At 49.2% G+C, this 18,658-nt stretch overlaps 2 long non-coding RNA genes and 1 pseudogene across 2 annotated transcripts; 1 reads left to right on the forward strand and 2 right to left on the reverse strand.

The window, feature by feature from the left end:
• Positions 1-699: 699 nt before the first annotated feature.
• LOC119808866 lies at positions 700-7,470 on the reverse strand (annotated as a pseudogene).
• A 406-nt stretch (positions 7,471-7,876) lies between these two features.
• Positions 7,877-14,794, reverse strand: LOC119810086. The gene is made up of 2 exons (XR_005284713.1): positions 14,439-14,794; positions 7,877-9,440 (listed from the first exon to the last, which is right to left on the reverse strand). It is a non-coding gene; the product is annotated as an uncharacterized LOC119810086 (long non-coding RNA).
• LOC119810085 lies at positions 12,673-18,420 on the forward strand. The gene is made up of 2 exons (XR_005284712.2): positions 12,673-12,824; positions 16,761-18,420. It is a non-coding gene; the product is annotated as an uncharacterized LOC119810085 (long non-coding RNA).
• Positions 18,421-18,658: the final 238 nt, after the last annotated feature.

Below are 18,658 nucleotides of genomic sequence, written 5' to 3' on the forward strand. Positions count from 1 at the left end.
TGCCTGCAGGCCAGAAGAGGGCACCAGACCTCATTACAGATGGTTGTGAGCTACCATGTGGTTGCTGGGAATTGAACTCAGGACCTTTAGAAGAGCAGGCAATGCTCTTAACCTCTGAGCCATCTCTCCAGCCCCCATGGAATTTTTTATAATATCAGATTTGTCATTAATGTTATATTTAACTTTATATATAGCCATCTTACTAAACATGTTCCTCTCCAATAATTTATATGCTTTAATGTTTCCCTAATAATTACATACAAATTAATTCTCTCTTTTAAATTACATGCTGCTGATTTATTTCCCCTTTTAAAGTTCATAAAGAATTGCATACATTAGCTGGGCGGTGGTGGCGCACACCTTTAATCTCAGCACTCGTGTGGGGGCAGAGCCAGGCAGATCCCTGTGAATTCGAGGTCAGCCTGGTCTACAAGAGCTAGTTCCAGGACAGGCTTGATAGCAGTGAAACCCTGTCTCAAAAAACAAAAAAAAATTGCATACATGAATTCTGTGTTCACATCATATTTCACCCCTCTCTTTCCCCTCCAAAGCCTCCTGTATCCCCCACTCCATCTCAAACCCATAATCTCTTCTTACTATCGTTTTAGACACACACACACACACACACACACACACATGCACAGACACACACCTACACACCTACTCGAGTGCACACACACACACATACCTTGCTGAATCCAGTTAGTGTTCTTGTGTACATGTCTCCAGGACTGACCATTTGGAATCAAATAACTCATCATGGGGCTCATTCCTGAAGCACACTGACTCTCCTGCTCAGCAGTCATACCTATCTGCTGGTCTTCATTAGGGGCGGGGTCTTGTGAGGCCTCCCTCCGACATGCCAACTAATATTGTTGGTGACTTTGAGAGCATCTCAGATTCTATGGAGGCAGCTGCTGCACCATGTATAGGAGAAATGACCTCACAGCAGGCATCCTGAGCATCTGGCTCTAGAGTTTTTCTGCCCCCTCTTGGTTAGTGTGCAGGGGTTGCCTTACAGATGTATCAGCTGGAGATGAGCTCCCATGCTCGGTTTTCCTCTGCATTCTGACCAGTTAGGGTTTTCTGCACTATCTCTGTTTCATTCATGAGTAAGAGCTGCACTTATCTGTGGATATACGGATAAGCATTTACAACACAGAGATGATGATATCGGTTTGGGAAAGTGGCAGTCATAAAATGGGTCATCTTATCTTCCTGCTAATTTTAAAGCGGATGCTTAAACATTCCGTGACTAGAAATTCCGTGACTAGTACGCTGGCAGACACTCCTAACGGACGTCCCACCTAACCCAGCCTTTAGACCAATGTCAGTAACAAAACACCCAAGATAACTACTCCCTCCCCGCCAGTCCACAGAGCCTTTTTGTGTATGTGTTTTATTATCTCTAGGAAAAAGAGACCCAGGATTTTCCCTCCTGCGTGCTGTGTGCTTCTTTCTTGCTTCTTCATGCTCCATGAAGCCAGCTGAGGTTGTCAGTACAATGAAGCCAAAATGGCAGGATGGTGGGGGGAGGGGCTGTCTTCTGTCATCTTCTTAGATCTCTGAGCTACACATCAAATCTAGGGCTGGTCACTCCATATTTATTCAGCCTCCCTGAGAGGGTCACAATTTTCCCCAGCTCTGTGGTCATCAATGAGTCCAAATTTGCTGATGTGACCATAATTCATCATCATAGTTAGGAGCAGAATGATGGCTTTAGGGCGTGGTCTGATGAGGACCTGGCATTTCCTCTCTTAGAATTGTTGATGACTTTGAGAGCACCTTTCAACACTTTCTTGTGTGCCTTGGTGGTGGTGTGCAGAGATGCGCACCATGGTGGCAGTGGTGTGCAGAGATGCGCACCGTGGTGGCGGTGTGCAGAGATGGTAGAGAGAGGATAACCAGCTTGTTAAACTTTCCCATGGGCTTCCACCTGTGCTCTAGTTTCACCTCTGCTTTTTGAGGTCATGAGGAAGCAGTGACCCATGGCAGGAAAGAAAGAAAAGAGTGAAGGGAAGGGTTGAATATTCCTCGGTGACCTCAGCTCCTTTCACTGGGCTCCACACATCAATGACCTGCACCTCCATGGGGCTATTTGGCTAGAGGTGAAGTATTCTTAGAGAAAGCTCACTGCATCTTTAATCTGTATTGTAAACACCTCTTCATGCTGTTCCTTTTTCAGTTGTCTGTCAGGGGCAGTTTGGCTGATTGATTGACAGCTGTCTGACGTTTCCTGCTTGGCTGGCCACAGCAGCGGTTTCCAGGGATGACGACAGCTCCATGGGAGAGGCTGTTGTGACGGTGGACAGTATGATGTCGCTCCTGGAGGACAGCACGGGGAGGAGGGCAATCTCAGCGTCAACAGCACCCTCTCATAGAGGCCACTCCTTCCCCTGTTCCCCAAGCTGCCATCAGTACAGTCATGGCTGTGTGTGAAAAACGCTCTAGGGGGAGCCGTCAGGGGGTTAGGGAGAAACCTGGTGCTAGGGAAATTCCCAGGAATCCACAAGGATGACCCCAGCTAAGACCCCTAGCAATCAGATCTGTAATCAGATTGGTGACTACCCTAACTGTCATCAAAGAGCCTACATCCGGTAACTGACGGAAGCTGATGCAGAGATCCACAGCCAAGCACTGGGCTGAGCTCCTGAAGTTCAGTTGAAGAGAGGGAGAAGGGATCATTTGAACAAGGGAGATCAAGCTCACGACAGGAAACCACAGAGACAGCTGACCTGAGCTAGTGGAAGCTCACGGACTCTGGGCTGACAGCTCGGGACCTGCATAGGACCGAACTAGATCCTGTGAATGTGGGTAACAGTTATGTGACTTGATCTCTTTGCGGGGGAGGGGAACTGGCAGTGGGACCTGGACTTATCCTGTGTGCATGAACTGGGTTTTTGGAGCCCATTCCCTATGGTAGGATACCTTGCTTAGCCTTGATACAAGGAGAAGGGCCTTGGTTCTGCCTTGACTTGATATGCCAAGCTTTGTCGACTCCCCATGGGAGGTCTTACTATCTCTGAGGAGTGGACGGTGGGGTGGGAAAGGAGGAGGTGCAGGGGGGTGAGAAAAGGGGAGAGGGGGAACTGTTAGTATGTAAAATGAAAATAAAATAAAATAAAAAAGAAAACCCTCTAGTTGCCCAGTGAACACTTAAAACCAGTTTCTCCCCGAAGATGTTTTTTAGGTGACGCGAATCATTTTTGTGGCCACCTCCCCGTGTTTTGCCTCGGGAGGCTCTGCTTTGGCCATAACTAGTTCAATGACCCTGGGACCTCTCTGCCTAGATCCACTGCAAGTTTCCCCGCTCACAAGCACCCCGGATAGCAACGCAGTGGTCTTCAGTCTGACTGAGGAGGACTTCTCCCGTACACCACAGCTAATGTTCCTGAGTGCCAAGGCCAGGAGTGCTCTTTCAAATAGTTGTCCCTCGCTACGCGGCTTAAGCTCCAACAATTCTCCTCCACGTGGTTTCTGTATTGAATTGTGAGCTTTCATCAACGTTCGAGTGGGCTGTGCTTCTTACTAAAGAACAATCAACTCCCAGGGTAGGGCATCCTTAGGAAGAGGTAGAAGATGAGCTCCAAAGAGCAACCTGGTGCAGAAACGGCAGAGAGCTGAGCCCATGAAGGACGGCATGAGGACTGAGGAGAGAGAGGCATTGGAGGACAGAATGCAGACGGTGGAGCTCACGGAGGGCCAAGAACGCCAGGAAGCATCACAGATCTAGAGAGCTGGGGCCGTGGAAGAGCTCTGCAAAGCCATGCAGAGTTACCGGCTTCAGCCTGAGGGGGAGCTGTAACACCATTAAGTGTTCATTGTCTTCAGCCCTGGCTGTAGCACTAGCTGCTGGGCGCTGGGCCACTGGCACCTAAACTCTGAGCTAAGAAAACTCCCAGTGTTGTGGTCCCGACACCCGCAGTCAGAGCGGCTAGTGCTAGGGGCTGCACTCCTCCTAATCACATTTCCACCCAAGCAGAACAAAAGAAACTCAGCTTGTTGGTGACAGTCCCGCCATCTCCCAGCAGTTCCTTAGGCATGGGGTCAAACCTTCAACACAAGGCGCCTTGGGGCACAGTCAGCATCCACGCAATCCTTCACGCGGCATTAGAAACATCCTCTGGTGCTTCCAGGTAAGAAGGCTCCTAGTTTCATAGCGAGCAACTAATTTTATTAGACCCTTCAGAGATAAGTCTTTTTTCCAAAAATTGTCAAATTTTAGGTGTTCTTATATGAAACCCTGGGTCCCTGCATATCAGTTATTTCATTTTCTCATACAATGTGGTGCTCCATTTATTCATATCCTGCTAAATCATTGCAGTCATTTTCATAAGTAGGACAGGCATAAAATTGGCTTTTCTGTACTAGCTTTAAGGTCCCTGATCAAGACTGCTCATAAAATGAGCAAGGGTAAGACCATGCAAAAAAAATTATTTTTTTTTTCTGTCTCAGCTTGTCAGTTTCTTCAAATTAGCTTGCTCATCCCACTGAGCAAGATGGGAATAAATCCAAAGTAGGGCCAAGAAGTGTTTTTATATGTCATAAATTTATAAGTAGGAACCTGTTTGCATGGGCTTAGTTATAATTTCTTGGGGTGCACTCTTTTAAAATGCCTTAGGACAAGGGACGCAGTGCCGAAAGAGTATTTTACCTAGAATTCAGGGGGCCCTGGCTTTGATCTTCAGCATCACAGGACACAAAGAACAAAAAACATGCTGATGGAGGAATTACTGAGACAGGTTGAGTTTGAATGTCAAGGTTAAGCCCAGTCGCTGTTGTTAGTAAGGTGTCCCGAGTGAGTGTTTTCTGCAGCCTGGATTAACAGTGCTGCCTCAGAAGAAGCCAATTTTTCTCTCCAATAATCCAATTATTTCCATACAGAAATTTCATACACTCTCATCTTGTAATGAAGCAGTCCAGTTTATTAGACAGTATTTGCTCCCTGCTTGGCTTATTCTGGGAACACAGCTGGCCTGATGGGATGGATGGGGTGTGGTTCCCGGTTAGAGAACAATGAGTTGAGTGAGACCCGTGTGCTGACAATGATGCTGAGTCCAGCATCCGCACACGCAGGCTGCAGCAAACGAGGATGGTAATGAAAAAGCTACCTAGCACCAAAGGAAAGTGGAGCAGAGATGCTGATGACCCGATGTCCTTGCAGATTCCAGGACTCCGGATGCTGACAATGGCATTTGTAACATTGTTACACGGGAGAAAAAGTTGAAGGGACAGGTAACAAATAACTATGCTAATTGCTTAGTGCGGAAAAGACTTGTTAGAGGTACCAAATGCCAGGCGGGAGAAATAGATGGTGATGGTTTGTACCAAATGTCAGATGGGAGGAATAGATTGTAAGATCTGTTACAAGATGTGGCAGTGAGAGTTAATGATAATCCACTGTGTGTTTCAAAAGCAGCGGAGACTTTAAAGGAGCAATAAATACTGGGATTACAAATGGGTTAATTATCATCATTTCAGCACGCCATGGTGTATAGCGGCATCCTAACATCACGTGGTACTCTACAAATATATACAATTTAATTTGCCAATTAAAAATAGAATGAGATCTATTTTGACTTGCTTGTAAGGTTTTATCTTACCCTATTTGCAATGTGCTGGCATTTCTCATACGATAAGAAAAAAAATAAACGCATAACAATATAATTACAGTTAGGCTCTGGCTTCTTTTATTTAAAGGACTTTTTTTTTTCAAGAACTAAGTTATACATTTTAACTCCAGGATGGGAAGCAAGGATTTTTGTACAGCGCTCTGAACTTAACGCAGGTCTAGTGGACAGGTCTGCAATCCCAGCTGCTCTGGAGACTGAGGAAGGAGGATTCAAGTTCAAGGCTTACCTGGGCTGCGAGTGAAGCCAAAGATAGCCTGGGAAAATGAACGAAACCTTGCTTCAAAATGAAAAGTAAAATAAAAAGTAATAGGCAGCTCAGGGGCAGAGGGCTCGCTTAGTTTGTGTGTGGTGCGGGTTCAATCTCTGGTGCCCCCCCCCCAATAATAACAACAGAATAAATAAGGCCAAAGCGTAGAGTCAGGAAAAAATTTAGTGTGGCTTTTTCTCTGGAAACTCCCTCCAAGACCCTTTTCCTTTTCCAGGCTCCCCAGAAGCTGTTGGCTCATGAGGGCTGTGTTCTTGTGTGATGACTCAGGCTTCAGCAATGACAACCTGACTTTGAGCCTGGTGCCCAGCCCTTTAGGCAAGTTCCTAAATCTTGCCAGGTATCCCTTGAACTAACAGGTAAAATGGAATAACCTGAAACACATATTTAAGAATGAAATTCCTAGCAGACTACGCATTGCAAAAACTATTCAACAGGCTGCGTGTGGTGATGTTCGTATGTAGCCCACGCATGGGAGGCCAGCTTTGTTTATATAGTGAGCTCCCAGGGCCAGCCTAGGCTAAAAAGACCCTGTCTCAAACAAAACAAAACACATTCAACAGACAGGGCTAGCAATGTGCAGAATTGTAGGCACAGCTGCTCAGGGGGCTGAGGTGAGAAAGAAGAGCTCAGATTTAAGCTCAGCTTGGATGAAAAGAATATGAAAGAGAAGGAGGAAGAGAAGGTAGACGGGGGAGGGCGGGAGGGAGTATGAGGGAGGAGGGAGGAGGGAGGGGAGGGAGGGAGGGAGGGAGGGAGGAGGTCGAGAGCGACGAGGGGGAGGAGGAGGAAGGGAGGGAAGGTAGGAAGGAAGAAAGGAAAGAAGGAAGGAAGGAAGGAAGGAAGGAAGGAAGGAAGGAAGGAAGGAAGGAAGGAAGGAAGGAGAGGGGAAAAAAGGAAAGTTTGGAACTGGGACATAGGTCAGTGGTTTAATTCCTAGCAAATGCACACATGCACACACGCACACTCACACACACACATACACATGCGCGCACACACATTCACTATAAAACACTTACACCATTGATTATTGAAGATGCCTAGCAAATCTAAGCAGTCAGCAGAGTAGAGGCCTGGGCTCCTGATGGAAAAGGCAACATGGGATGCAGGATGCAGAAAGACCATGCCCCCCAAGAGCCTGGGAGACAACAACAGGCTTACTGAGCCCCGCCTTGTGTCATTACATCACCTGAAACGCAGGCTGCGAGCAGCCAGGCTTTATCCTAGGACCAGAGGCCTCCCTGCAGCACTGGTACCAAAGTCCTTAGCCAACGGGTTCCCACTGAAGCCATTTCCTGTAACGTGCTTGTTATCTGTTTTCAGCAGGGCATGCATGATGCAGCTGCTCCATTCCAGGCTTTAGCTCTAAGCCAACCTCCCTGTGTCTCTAGCTCCTCCTGGGACAGAGGAAGCCAGCTGAGTGCCAGCCTTCACTGCTTCTGAGAACACAGGATCAGCCGCCCCACACTCCTGCTGCCCTGACTTCCCCACCTTGAGAGGCCAGAGAAGAAAGCTGCAAACCAAAGGAAAGCCTCCCTCCCTCCCTGAAGCTGTTGTTGTCAGGTGAGTCATTACAGCCACAGAAAAAGACTAACGCTGGTGACATCTGGGACCTGCCTGTGTCCCTTTTGCTTTCCTGCTTCCTACCCAGGCCACTCTTAGGCACTCACCAAACACATGGCACTTTCTGAAGCGTGTCCAGGGCTGAGCCAGGGTAGCACCCCCATCATCAGCTTCCTATAGGTATGGATGGAAAACAATGCTCTCCCTCTCCTGGAGCTGGGCAGCGACTCCATAAACAAAACCATCACAGAAAAAGTGTGCCCATACTCTCAGATCTCACGGCAGACCGTGCGAGCGCACAGGTTCCCGACAGCCCCCCACCTTGACCTTCCTCGTTCATTCCATTGCTCTCAGAACCCCCCCCCCCCTCGAGCATGGCCAGCAATGCAGAAACTCTCTCCAGAGTAAGCTCTCATTTAATTTAAAACACGCTGTTTTACTCCTGGGATGTTTCCAAGTGCTCAAGAGAAATGATTTTAAAACAATTACGCTCCTCTCTCTAGGAAATTACGGCGTCTGCTTTCTTGTTCATGTTTCTGAGAGCGACTCTCCACTCAGAGATCCCACCAGCCACCCCACAGGCCGCAGAACTGCCCCCAAGGGAACACCTGAAAAGCCCTTCTTTTATGGCCAGTTCCGATCAGCAACAGGAGGAAACTCTGAGCCTGGCTGTCCCCAGCCCAGGACCCCAGGTAACAGGGCAAGGCAGAATGTAGACATCTGGAGAAAGAGGAGCCGAGCAGAGCCGTTCCAAACAGCGTCTTGTTTTGAAGTCTAGTGTGTGCAACACCGAGTTGTCCGTTTGATCCCTTACTCAGCCACAGCTACTGTGTGTAGGAAGTAAGACATAAAAGAGCCGATGGTACTTGCTGGGATCCACGCACACAGTTAATGACCATTTCCTTAGGGAGCCGAGTGTCCTCCTGTATTGTTCACTGCTACCATACAAATGACAAAGACAAAAGCAGCAAATAGGAGCATGTTCGTGAGTGTCCACAGCATGATTCATAGCAGAGATGGGATGGATAAATACCAGAAGGTAGGAATTCCAACACGTGGGAAGCCTGAGAACATCACACCAAAGTGGGGGGGGGGAGCCACCCAAAACTAAATGCTGCTACATGATGCCCTTCAGGGCTGACAACGTCCTCGGGACACAGAGCTGGCTGCCAGGTAGAGGGAGGAGCATGTGCCCAGGAACAAGAGCATTGAGGAGAGCTGGTGGAGAATAGGAATGAGGGCCAGGGGAGCAGGGGAACGGAGAGGGCTTGGGAAGGAGCCATGAGGAGGGCCTTGGGCAGAGCGGTGGGAGAGCTTCGGAAGGTGCCCTACAGTCGGGAAATGAGAGGGGGCGAATAGGAAATCGCTGCTTAATGAGCTTACAGTTTCTGTCTGGGATGCTGGAAATTAAAGTCAGTTTTATGTTAACGTAATTAATAATATTCATAGTGTGCATATTTTACTGCACACTAAGCCCCAGACCCCGTAATCTGTCATCTCACAGTTTCATGGGTTCTGGAACATGGCCTCAGCAGGCTGATGTGACGGTGTCAGAAACCTGTCTCCTGGATGTTTCACACGGGCAAGATCCACTTCTATCCTCCAGGTTGTTCGGTGGCATTCACTAGGACTGAAAGTCTGGCTGTCTTGTTAGCTCTCATCTAGGACGCCCAGCAGGTCTTTGTCCTACAGCCTCGCCCCTGACCAATGCCTCTTTGCAGGAGGACCCAGGGACCTCCAGATCAGTCACCTGTGAGGTCAGCTGTTCGTAAAGTAAGTGCAGGCATGAAATCCCTTTCTGGTTCTGCCTGATATCCCAGGAACGGTGCGGTAGGGTGTGCCTGATCAGGAGTCATGGGAACCATGCCAGAGTTTTACCTATGTGTCCAGCCTTTGCCTCAAGGAGTCCGGTTAACCCAGAAATGAGCGGGTGACGACGGGCAGGCTGACTGACGACGCCCTTCGGTTGGCATAGGACCCTTGTGAGAAAGAAGATTCTACAGTCAGATGTAGACCGGGGTGGGGGGGATGGGTCTGTTCTGGAGGCCCAGCCTGCTTTAAAGACCTGGGCAGTCTCCTTGAGAAGCCACAGACGATGGAAAGGCCAGCGCAAATCCTTCCTTCCATCTCTCTGGTAAAGGAACCCCTTGTGGCTCTCAATTAAGAAACACCAGCTTCATAGTCTGGCTCCAGCTGTTGCCTGGACATGAAAGCCATAAAACTGGGTCAAGCAAATGAATTCAGGCCTCCAGAGCAGGAGCTCCTGCTAATCAGTTGATCTAGAAGCTGCCGGTGCTTTGAGGATGGACCAAGTGACTGTTCCTCACCATGGCTCCCTGGGAGGGACCTGAGACCCATGCACCCGGCCCTGTCACAGTAGGCTCTCCAGAGTGGGCCAGGTCTTCTCAAGGCCACTTATGTGATCCTGGGTGACGGTCAAGGTGGAGAATCAGATAATCATTTGGGGACTAACTTCTATTCAGATAGAAACCATCTAAGTTGGTTTCCCTGGAGGAGCAGCCAGCTCATTAGAGCAAGAAGTACAGCCATTCAGGGAGGGAAAGAAACTAGCTGGGCACAGCTAGGGCAGAAACGGCTCATTTCAGGACACCCGGGCTCAGCTGATGAGCGCTTAGAGTGTGCCCTCAAGTACCAGATGCTAGAGGCACAGCCAGTTGCACACGAGATGGACGGGGATCCTGGCTCCAGAAGGCTGCAGTCTGCAAATGTGCTACACTGGGTGACAGACCCGTCAAGTGCTAAGGGCCTGGAATTTTTACATGGAGCAAAACTACCATTTTGTACTCATCATGGCTGTGCTAAGACAGAGTGTTCCTTTACCTCCTTTGCTCCTGGGAACTTATCGAATGATAGAATGCTGTGTGTGTGTGTGTGTGTGTGTGATGTATGTAAGTGTGCATGGTATTGTGTGTGTAAGTGTGCATGGTATGGTGTGTGTAGGTGTTTGTAGTGTGTGTGTGTGTGTATTGAGGCTTCACGTTACACCATTAACATCAGTTAGCCAATGTATCTGTGAGCGCAGACCATTGTGAAATCCAGGTCCCACTGAAGCCCCGCCTCCCTGCAGATGGGGTGCTCATGGGGAGCAGTGCCACCAGGGCTAAGCCAGGACCCATGTGCAGTACTCAGTAGAACCTGCCACATAGAGTGTGGGAAATCAGTGCACATTTACAGAACTGAAATGGACCAATAGGAACGCTCTCTTTTCTCCCACTAAGTCGGGACCAATAGGAACGCTCTCTTCTCTCCCACTAAGTCGGAACCAATAGGAACGCTCTCTTCTCTCCCACTAAGTTGGGACCAATAGGAGTGCTCTCTTCTCTCCCACTAAGTTGGGACCAATAGGGGCGCTCTCTTCTCTCCCACTAAGTTGGGACCAATAGGGGCGCTCTCCTCTCTCCCATTACATCCAGTCAGGCTCTTGGGGAAGCATTCCAGTCTTGAGGGAGCAAGAGCATATTGAAAAGGTGAAAAGAACACCCTTACACCAGAAGGAGCAGGCGGCAGGGATCCCAGGCAGCGGTGGTTGGAAACGATGGCTTTCTATCATTGCAGCAAGGGGTGGGCCATGCCAGACACTGAGAGGTCCAGAATGGGATCTGCACACGTGGAGCAGGAGCCTGCTTCCCAGTCTTCCTGAGCAGAAGACATGACGCTGGGCACACAGGCGTGTGTATCAGAGGGAGAGAGGACAGGAAAGGACAGACAGGGAAGGCTAGTAAGGAGGTGCGGAAAAGTCCTGGGACCTCGCTCTACACTTACCAGTACCTGTGTCAGGAGGCTCACAATTGCCCGACTCCACATCCGGGGCATTTGACACTTTGTCTTTGCCAGCATTGACATCTCAGGCACAAACCCACACTCGGACACACGAGCATACACACACTTAAAGTCTTTAAAAAAAAAAAAACAAAAACAAAAAAAACTTCATGATATGTACCATGTTGGAACATGAAGTTAATCTGAATCTATGTACCTGGGACATGGTCACTCATGTGTGGCTCCAGCTACGGAGCCTCTCCTTTCAAGTGGGAGCCAGTGCCGTTGACAGGAAGGTACAGCGCCTTCTCCGCAGACCTTCAGAGGAGGACTGGAAACGTCTGAGATTTGGACTAATGAGCTGCAGTCCTGAAGACACGAGGCTCAGAGCAGTCTCGCAGAATGCAGACCAGAAGGTTGAAGAGACATGGCATAGCATACAGACCCTGAAGTCCCATGTGGCATTTCCAGACTTTAAGGGTGTGTCGTGCAGTCAAGCTTCCTGACGTCCCAAGGCAAGTCTCAGACCTCTCCACAAGGGGGCACCAGAGCCCACATATCACAGGGACAGTCCGAGCGTGGTCCTGAGATGGGACTGGGATGGTGGCCTAGTGCTGGTTAGCTTGGAGGGGCTGAACTACATTTCCCAGAGGCCCCTTTCCCGTGTGTTCGGGTAACGTGGGTGGTGAGACGCTTCCTTTTTTGAGCAGCACATGTGCTCCCTAGGTCAGAGGCTCCAGTTTGCTCTACAGATTACAGGTTGCTCTAGTTAATGAGATCACCGCAGCCCTGTCTTGATGCATAGGGCTTCGGCTCCCACAGGTTGTCCTCCAACCTGACTCTGGCTTAGGCTCCTTAGCACACTGCAAGTAGTTCATGGGCAGATGCGGCCTGCTGCGCTTGGTCTCCGCTTAGCCTTACCTACCTGTACCCTTCACCTCCGCTTCCACAAGGGTCTCCCCGCAGGCTAGCCCTTGTGATGCCTGTGTTCTGGTCTAGCGGATCACTCCCTTTAGCCTCCCACTGCTCACAGGTACCCTCCTGGAGGATGACCTCAGCACCCCAGGACACCCCCCCCCCTCTTGCCACAAACATGGGTGTGGCCCTGCTGATCTCAGCATCCCAGGACTCCCCCCTTCTTGCCACAAACATGGGTGTGGCCCTACTGACTTCAGGCTCCAGATTAGTGACAGCTGCCTGCTTCTGTCCACCTGAGTGACCCACGTCCTGGCATGGACAGATTTCTCTCCTGAACACATTGAATTAGGGACTATGTAGGTGTTGGCTAGGTTCTGCTCCACTCCTTTATGGACTTGTGGGGAGTTTGAATGTAATGGACTCGTCTCATAGGGAGGGGCATTATTAGGAGGTGTGGCTTTGTTGGAGTGGGTGTGGCCTTGTTGGAGGAAGTGTGTCACTGTGGAGGTGGGCTTTAACATTTCCTATGCTCAGGACACCACCCAGTGTCCCAGTTGACTTCCTGTTGACTACAAGATATAGGACTCTCAACCCCAGTACCACATCTTGCCTACATGCTGAAATGCTCCCCTGCCATGATGATAATGAACTGAACCTCTGAAACTGTAAGTGAGCCACCCCAATTATTTTCTTTATAAGAGTTGCCATGGTCATGGTATGTCTTCATAACAATAGAAAACCTAACTAAGACGGCTTGTCAGGACCCCTCCCTAGTAACAGCAGGTATCGGCCAACAGGAAGCTAGCTTATCCATCACCTTGGTGGATTAGAGACCATGAGTGACCGAGTCTATTGTAAACCAGGAAAGGATGGAGCCAGACCACACTGGTGTGGGCCTCAGGAGGGTCAAGCAGGAGGCCATCTCCTCTCACTCCCATGGACCAGCCTGAGGGTCCTGGGAGCCCCAAAGGCTCTGGATGCTGGTGGAGCATAGTGCACTTGAGAGGGCGCAGGAGAGAGGGGAACCAGGTCTCAGTTTCTGACCAGGAAAGACAGAGCAGGGCCTTTTGCATGAGAACCTGGGGAAAAGCCAGCACCTTGGGGCCCAATGTTTAAATGGTCTAATAGTCAGGTTCAGGGACGTGGGAATAGGACAACTTCATCTCTGCCAGGCCTGTCACGATCCCGATGCCTGTGTGTGGAGGTCAAAGGACATCTCTCGCCTCCCACTGCGGGCTCCAGGCATGGAGCTCAGGTCATGACTGCCGAGTCTCTCACCACCTTACTATCGATTCATTTCTGTAACTTCCCAAGTGTTTGCATCGTGTCAGCAACACTGACATAGGACAAAATGAGAATGTGTATGAGACGCTTTCTTCTCGGGCTCAGCACCCCACGCACGCAGTCTTCTCCCTACAGCCATTATGTGTCCTGAGGGGACACGAGGTGAGAGCCAGGCTGGTGGCTCTGTGCCCTTCCACACCTGCTTTCTTTGCACACGTTGACGCGTACTAGACACACGTCAGCAAACATGGCCGCCTACTCTGGCGCCTGCAGAGTTTTGTTCCTGTGGACATCCCACAGTTGACCCAATTGTTCTGACCGACCCGTGATGTCGCTGCCTTCACGTTAACACTACTGCGGCTCAGGAGGCGAGCTTGTCCCCTCTTAACAAACTGTGCAGTCGAAATTCCTCCAAGTCCATTTCCTAAATCAAAGGGTTTGAACGCTTTTTATTTGGCAGCATTGATAAAGCTGCCATCCGTACAGGTTTAATTAACATGCACTTGGCCCATACAATATGACAGGAATGAAAACTAATTGCTTGGATTTGCATTTCCTAATGAGGTCGGGCATATTTTCACATGTTTATTGGCTGCTAGTATTTATCTATTTTGCCAATTTCTCTCTTTGGTGACCTTTTCTTGTTTGATTTGGAGGCATTCTGCATTTATTTAAAAAAAAAATTAGCCCCTTGATTCATCATGCTTTGTAATTTGTCGTTATCTTATGCTGTTTTGCATGTGGGATTTTTTTATGTAATTGAACTTGTGTATATCTTTCCTTTCATGTTTCTGGAACTTGGGTCATATTTTAAAAGATCTTCCCCACTCCAACACTGTAAAATCCAGCAGGCTAATTCATAACCCCCGAGACACAGTATATGAAACCCACTGCAGCTCACCCCCAATGCTGCAGAAACCAGCAGCGAATTCGCGCTTCTCCCGAGACATGGTGTAGGAAACCCACCCACTGCAGCTCACCTGCTTTGCACCTACCTGACAGCTGATCTCAACCGTCAGCTTCATGAGACCGAGAATTGCCCAGAATATGGCCCTCTGGGTGTGCCTGAGGGGATTCTCTCGGGTTAACTGAGTCCGGGGCTCTGTCGTACGGTGACAGCCCATCTGAGTTTCCTGCACTGTCCCAGCTTCTCATCTGACCGCCTCCCTGGCTGCAAACTCAGCACTGATCCTTGGGGGCCCTGTCTTGGAGTCACCAAATGATTTGTCAGATGAATTATTAAATGAAGTTCACATGGGCAGCAAAGGCATTGCAGGTCTTGCCAACAGGACTGACAACCTGAGTTTGATCCTTGGAACTCACAAGGTAGAGATCTGCCCCCTCCAAGCCCTTGGACTCTCCACACACAAGCCACAGCGTACGTGCACCCACACAGAGACATAAACAAACAAAGAGATTAGGCAGCCCCCCTTCCACAAACAAGTGTGAAAAACTAGGAAGTGTAGGCAACACAGAGCCAAAGGCAGTCACAGTATGTTCAGTGATGGAGAGCAAATTGTGTCAGGCCAGGTGGCAGATCAACACACGATGGACTTTCACAGTTTAGAACTGGCTCAAGTATTTAGAGATCTTGTTATTGGGAAATATCCGTTGTTACCAGAATCTGGATAAACAGTGACAGATCATTTGACTTGTTTAAAAAAAAAGCAATCATTCTGATACAAGGTTTATAAATTACCCAAAGAGAACACAAACCTACGTCAATTCTTGGTTACCTGACTACTTCTGAGAATGGAGAGGGTAAGTGGCAGAACTGGTGTGTGGAATAAACAAACAGCCACCTCAGAATTTCCATGAGCCCAGATGTGTCCTCAGATATCCCTTCTCTGAGCCACAGAGAAATGGCAGCAGTAATAAGAGCCACACAACACTGTGTGGCTGAGACTGTGGCTTTGACCCAGTACTTGGCTAAGTTAGTGGCTAGGTACCAAAGACTCCATACAACGCATGCTTTTACCCACCTCCTCTTCATTTCCTCTTCATCAAGGGTTTGTTCACTAGCTAAAACGGGAGCAATGATCACCAGTCAAGCTCAAGTCAGCGTCCAGCTGGAGACAGCCATGTGGGGCTGTATTGTCTGCTGGGATGGCAACATGACCATTTAGGGGTGTCAAAACAGTCAGCAAGCTGTGGGTTTCACTACACAACCCCAGAATCCAGTGATCTGAAGTATTACTTCCACCTCAGTGGATCCAAAGAGCCCAAACGCTCCGTAAACCTTCTGCTCATAGGTTTGGTGGCGGGATCCGGTTCCCCATGTGGTGAGCCTGAGTCTCTGTCCTTAGGGAAGAAAGGCCAGGCACAGGCTAGCCCTTAGCTGGCTTTTGGCCACTTGGATTTCACTTGGATTTCCCCCATGGGAGCCTAGAGTTTGAGAAGTGCCAGACAGAAGGCACCTCTGTGACCCCAAGAAAAACCTGGGGTTGATATTAGCTGAACCTCCCTGGAAGACCATGCTGCTTGCCTGGATGAGATCAAGCCTGTGCTGACCCCTCTGGAAGATGCTTGGAAGCAGGCTTCTTCTAGATGTTTCTATGTGTGGACTGTGTCCTGGCTAGATTTAGGTCAACTTGACCTCAACTGAGACAATGCCTCTGTGAGATGGGGCCATAGGCAAGCCTGTGCACTTTCTTACTTAGTGACAGATGGAGGAGGGCCCAGCCCATGGTAGGTGGGGGCATCCCTGGGGTGCTAGTCCTGGGTTTGAGAAGAAAGCAGGCTGAGCAAGCCAGCAAGTGTTGAATGAGGGTTTCTGTCCTGCCCTGTTCCCACAGTCGTTAAGTCCCAAAGAAGTCACACAGAGGTCTATGTTAGTTATAAACTGACTGGCCCATTAGCTCAGGCTTCTTATTAACTCTTATAACTTATATTAACCCACTATTCTGACCTATGTTAGCCACATGGCTCGGTACCTTTTTCAGTGAGGCAGTCACATCTTCCTTCTTCTGTATCTGGACAAGGACTGCGGAGGAATGGGCTTCCTCCTTCCCAGAATTCTCCTGTTCTCCTTGACCCACCTCTCCTTCCTGTCTGGTTGTCCCACCTATACTTCCTGCATGGATACTAGCCAATCAGCATTTATTTAAAATATAATTGACAGAATACAGACTATGGTCCCACACCAAGCAAGCAGCACCCCTCCATGGTCTCTACAATCAACTTCTGCCTCTAGGTTCCTCTCCTGTTTGAGTTCCCATCCTGATTTCCCTCGTTGATGGAAATTAAACTCTTCCCTGATCACAAGAGTGCCCTCACTAGGCCTCACTGATGCATTCCTACATTTTCCCCTGTAACAGAGAAAAACTGTGAGAATGGCAATGCTGAATCCCGGGAGTCCTTGGGGGCCTGGCAGAGTGACAGAAACTACAGACAAGTCACTATGTGTGGAATCTCCCCAAGCAAGACACGATAATCCACAAGGGCACGGATTCTCAAGTGGGAAGTCACCATCGAGGCGTGTTGATGGCCAGAGTCAGCATAAGCTACAGACCTCATGTGGCGAAGCCTGCCTTCCACCAAGAGGGCTGACAAGATTGGCAATGGATGCTCCGTTTACTCCGAGTGCTGAGGGGTCCTCACCCACCAGTGTGCAGTCAATGTAGACATTCCAAGGCTGATGGAAAGCAGTGAGCATTCCGCCCTGGACTCTCATATGTATGGCTTCTCCTGTGCTCCTATTCACCTTAAATCTCCACGGTTCCGTGTAGCTCCCTCCTGAGTCCAGCCAGTATTGTCAGTTTCTGTATTCTTCCAGTGTTGGGAACTCAAGACACATGCTCACAGTGCGTGGTGACATCTGTACAAATGGCAGCTTCTCACTTTCCTGCTCAGGTCACGCGCTGACACAGGACCTTCTGCTGTCACAGACAATGTGTGCAATGCCTTTGCAGGCACATGTCTAACACCCCTGCTGCTCTGATACATTGTCAGACGTAACATTATTTATACTCATCCCCTATCTTCCATAATTTCCAAAGTTCAAAGAAAACAAAGGTTCTGGGGTTTTCCCTAGATTTTGCTTTATTTTTATTTATGTGCATGTGTATGTGTGAGCAAGTACATGCAGAAGCCAGAAGAAGGTGGGTACATGGCAGTTTTGAACCACCCAACATGGGTGCTGGGAACCGAACTGAGGTCCTTTGCAAGAGCAACAAGTGCTCTGAGCTCCTGAGCCATCTCTCCAGCCCCAGAAGTCCCCACAGAGACGGTTGCTCCTTTACATATGCTCCTGAGGCTGCTTCAGCGACCACCTAGGAAACAGAATACACAACTGCTCTGTGCAAGGCCAGGAGACCCTACAGGAATCACACCTCTTACCTTGCTGACATTAAGAGAGAGGAAAGCACTCTTCGCCATAAGCATTCGCAGGAACCACTTTAACTACGCAGACACACAAGGGAAACGCATGAGCCCGAGTGGCTCCACACCTGTGTGGTACCCAGGATTGCCACTTGGCCTGCACTGGGGGGAAGGGTTTGAACAGTTTCTTCTGCTGAGAGGCTCTCTCGATGATGGCACCCATTAATGGGAATATGCCAGGACTTGGGAAGCTGAAGCAGGAGGTTCTCAGGTGCAGGACGCCTGAACTACGTAACAAAACCAAACTGTGTTATGGGATATTTGTGCACCGTGTGAAAATGTATTGCCGTGGTTGGTGTAGTAAAAAGCTAAAAAGCCAATAGGCAAGAGGAATAGGCGGGACTCCCAGGCAGTGTTGCGGGCTGCAGACCTCTGGCCCCTTGACTTTCTTTGCCTGCCTCAGACCCTTGGCCAGCTGGAGTGAACGGGGCAAAACAACTTGTTTACCTATGCCAGCGGCCGCTCTGAGCACAAGGCCCTCATGAGTTCCTGATGGCAGGGAAGTGGTTTCTGGTGAGCTGGAGCGTGGCTATCAGTTAGGGGTCCTTATATAAGCTTCCCTGGAGCACAATAAAGTTGGCATTCTTGTATCAAGGATAACCCGTGTCCCTGTCTGTCTGTGTATGTTTTTAAATCTCCAGCCTAGTTCCTGGCTCACGTCCAGTCCTGTAGTGCAGGCGCTACAGGGCAGAAAGTATGAATCTAGGCACACAGGCGACACCAGCAGGACTCAGTCAGACATACAGTACAGATCAGAAGTCACTGAACCACATGACAGAATTTACATTGGAAATAAATGGGTTAAAGTTATAAGAGCTAGTGGGACAAGCCTAAG

This window comes from Arvicola amphibius, chromosome 3, assembly GCF_903992535.2.
Source record: "Arvicola amphibius chromosome 3, mArvAmp1.2, whole genome shotgun sequence".
In the NCBI taxonomy this organism is placed as follows: domain Eukaryota; kingdom Metazoa; phylum Chordata; class Mammalia; order Rodentia; family Cricetidae; genus Arvicola; species Arvicola amphibius.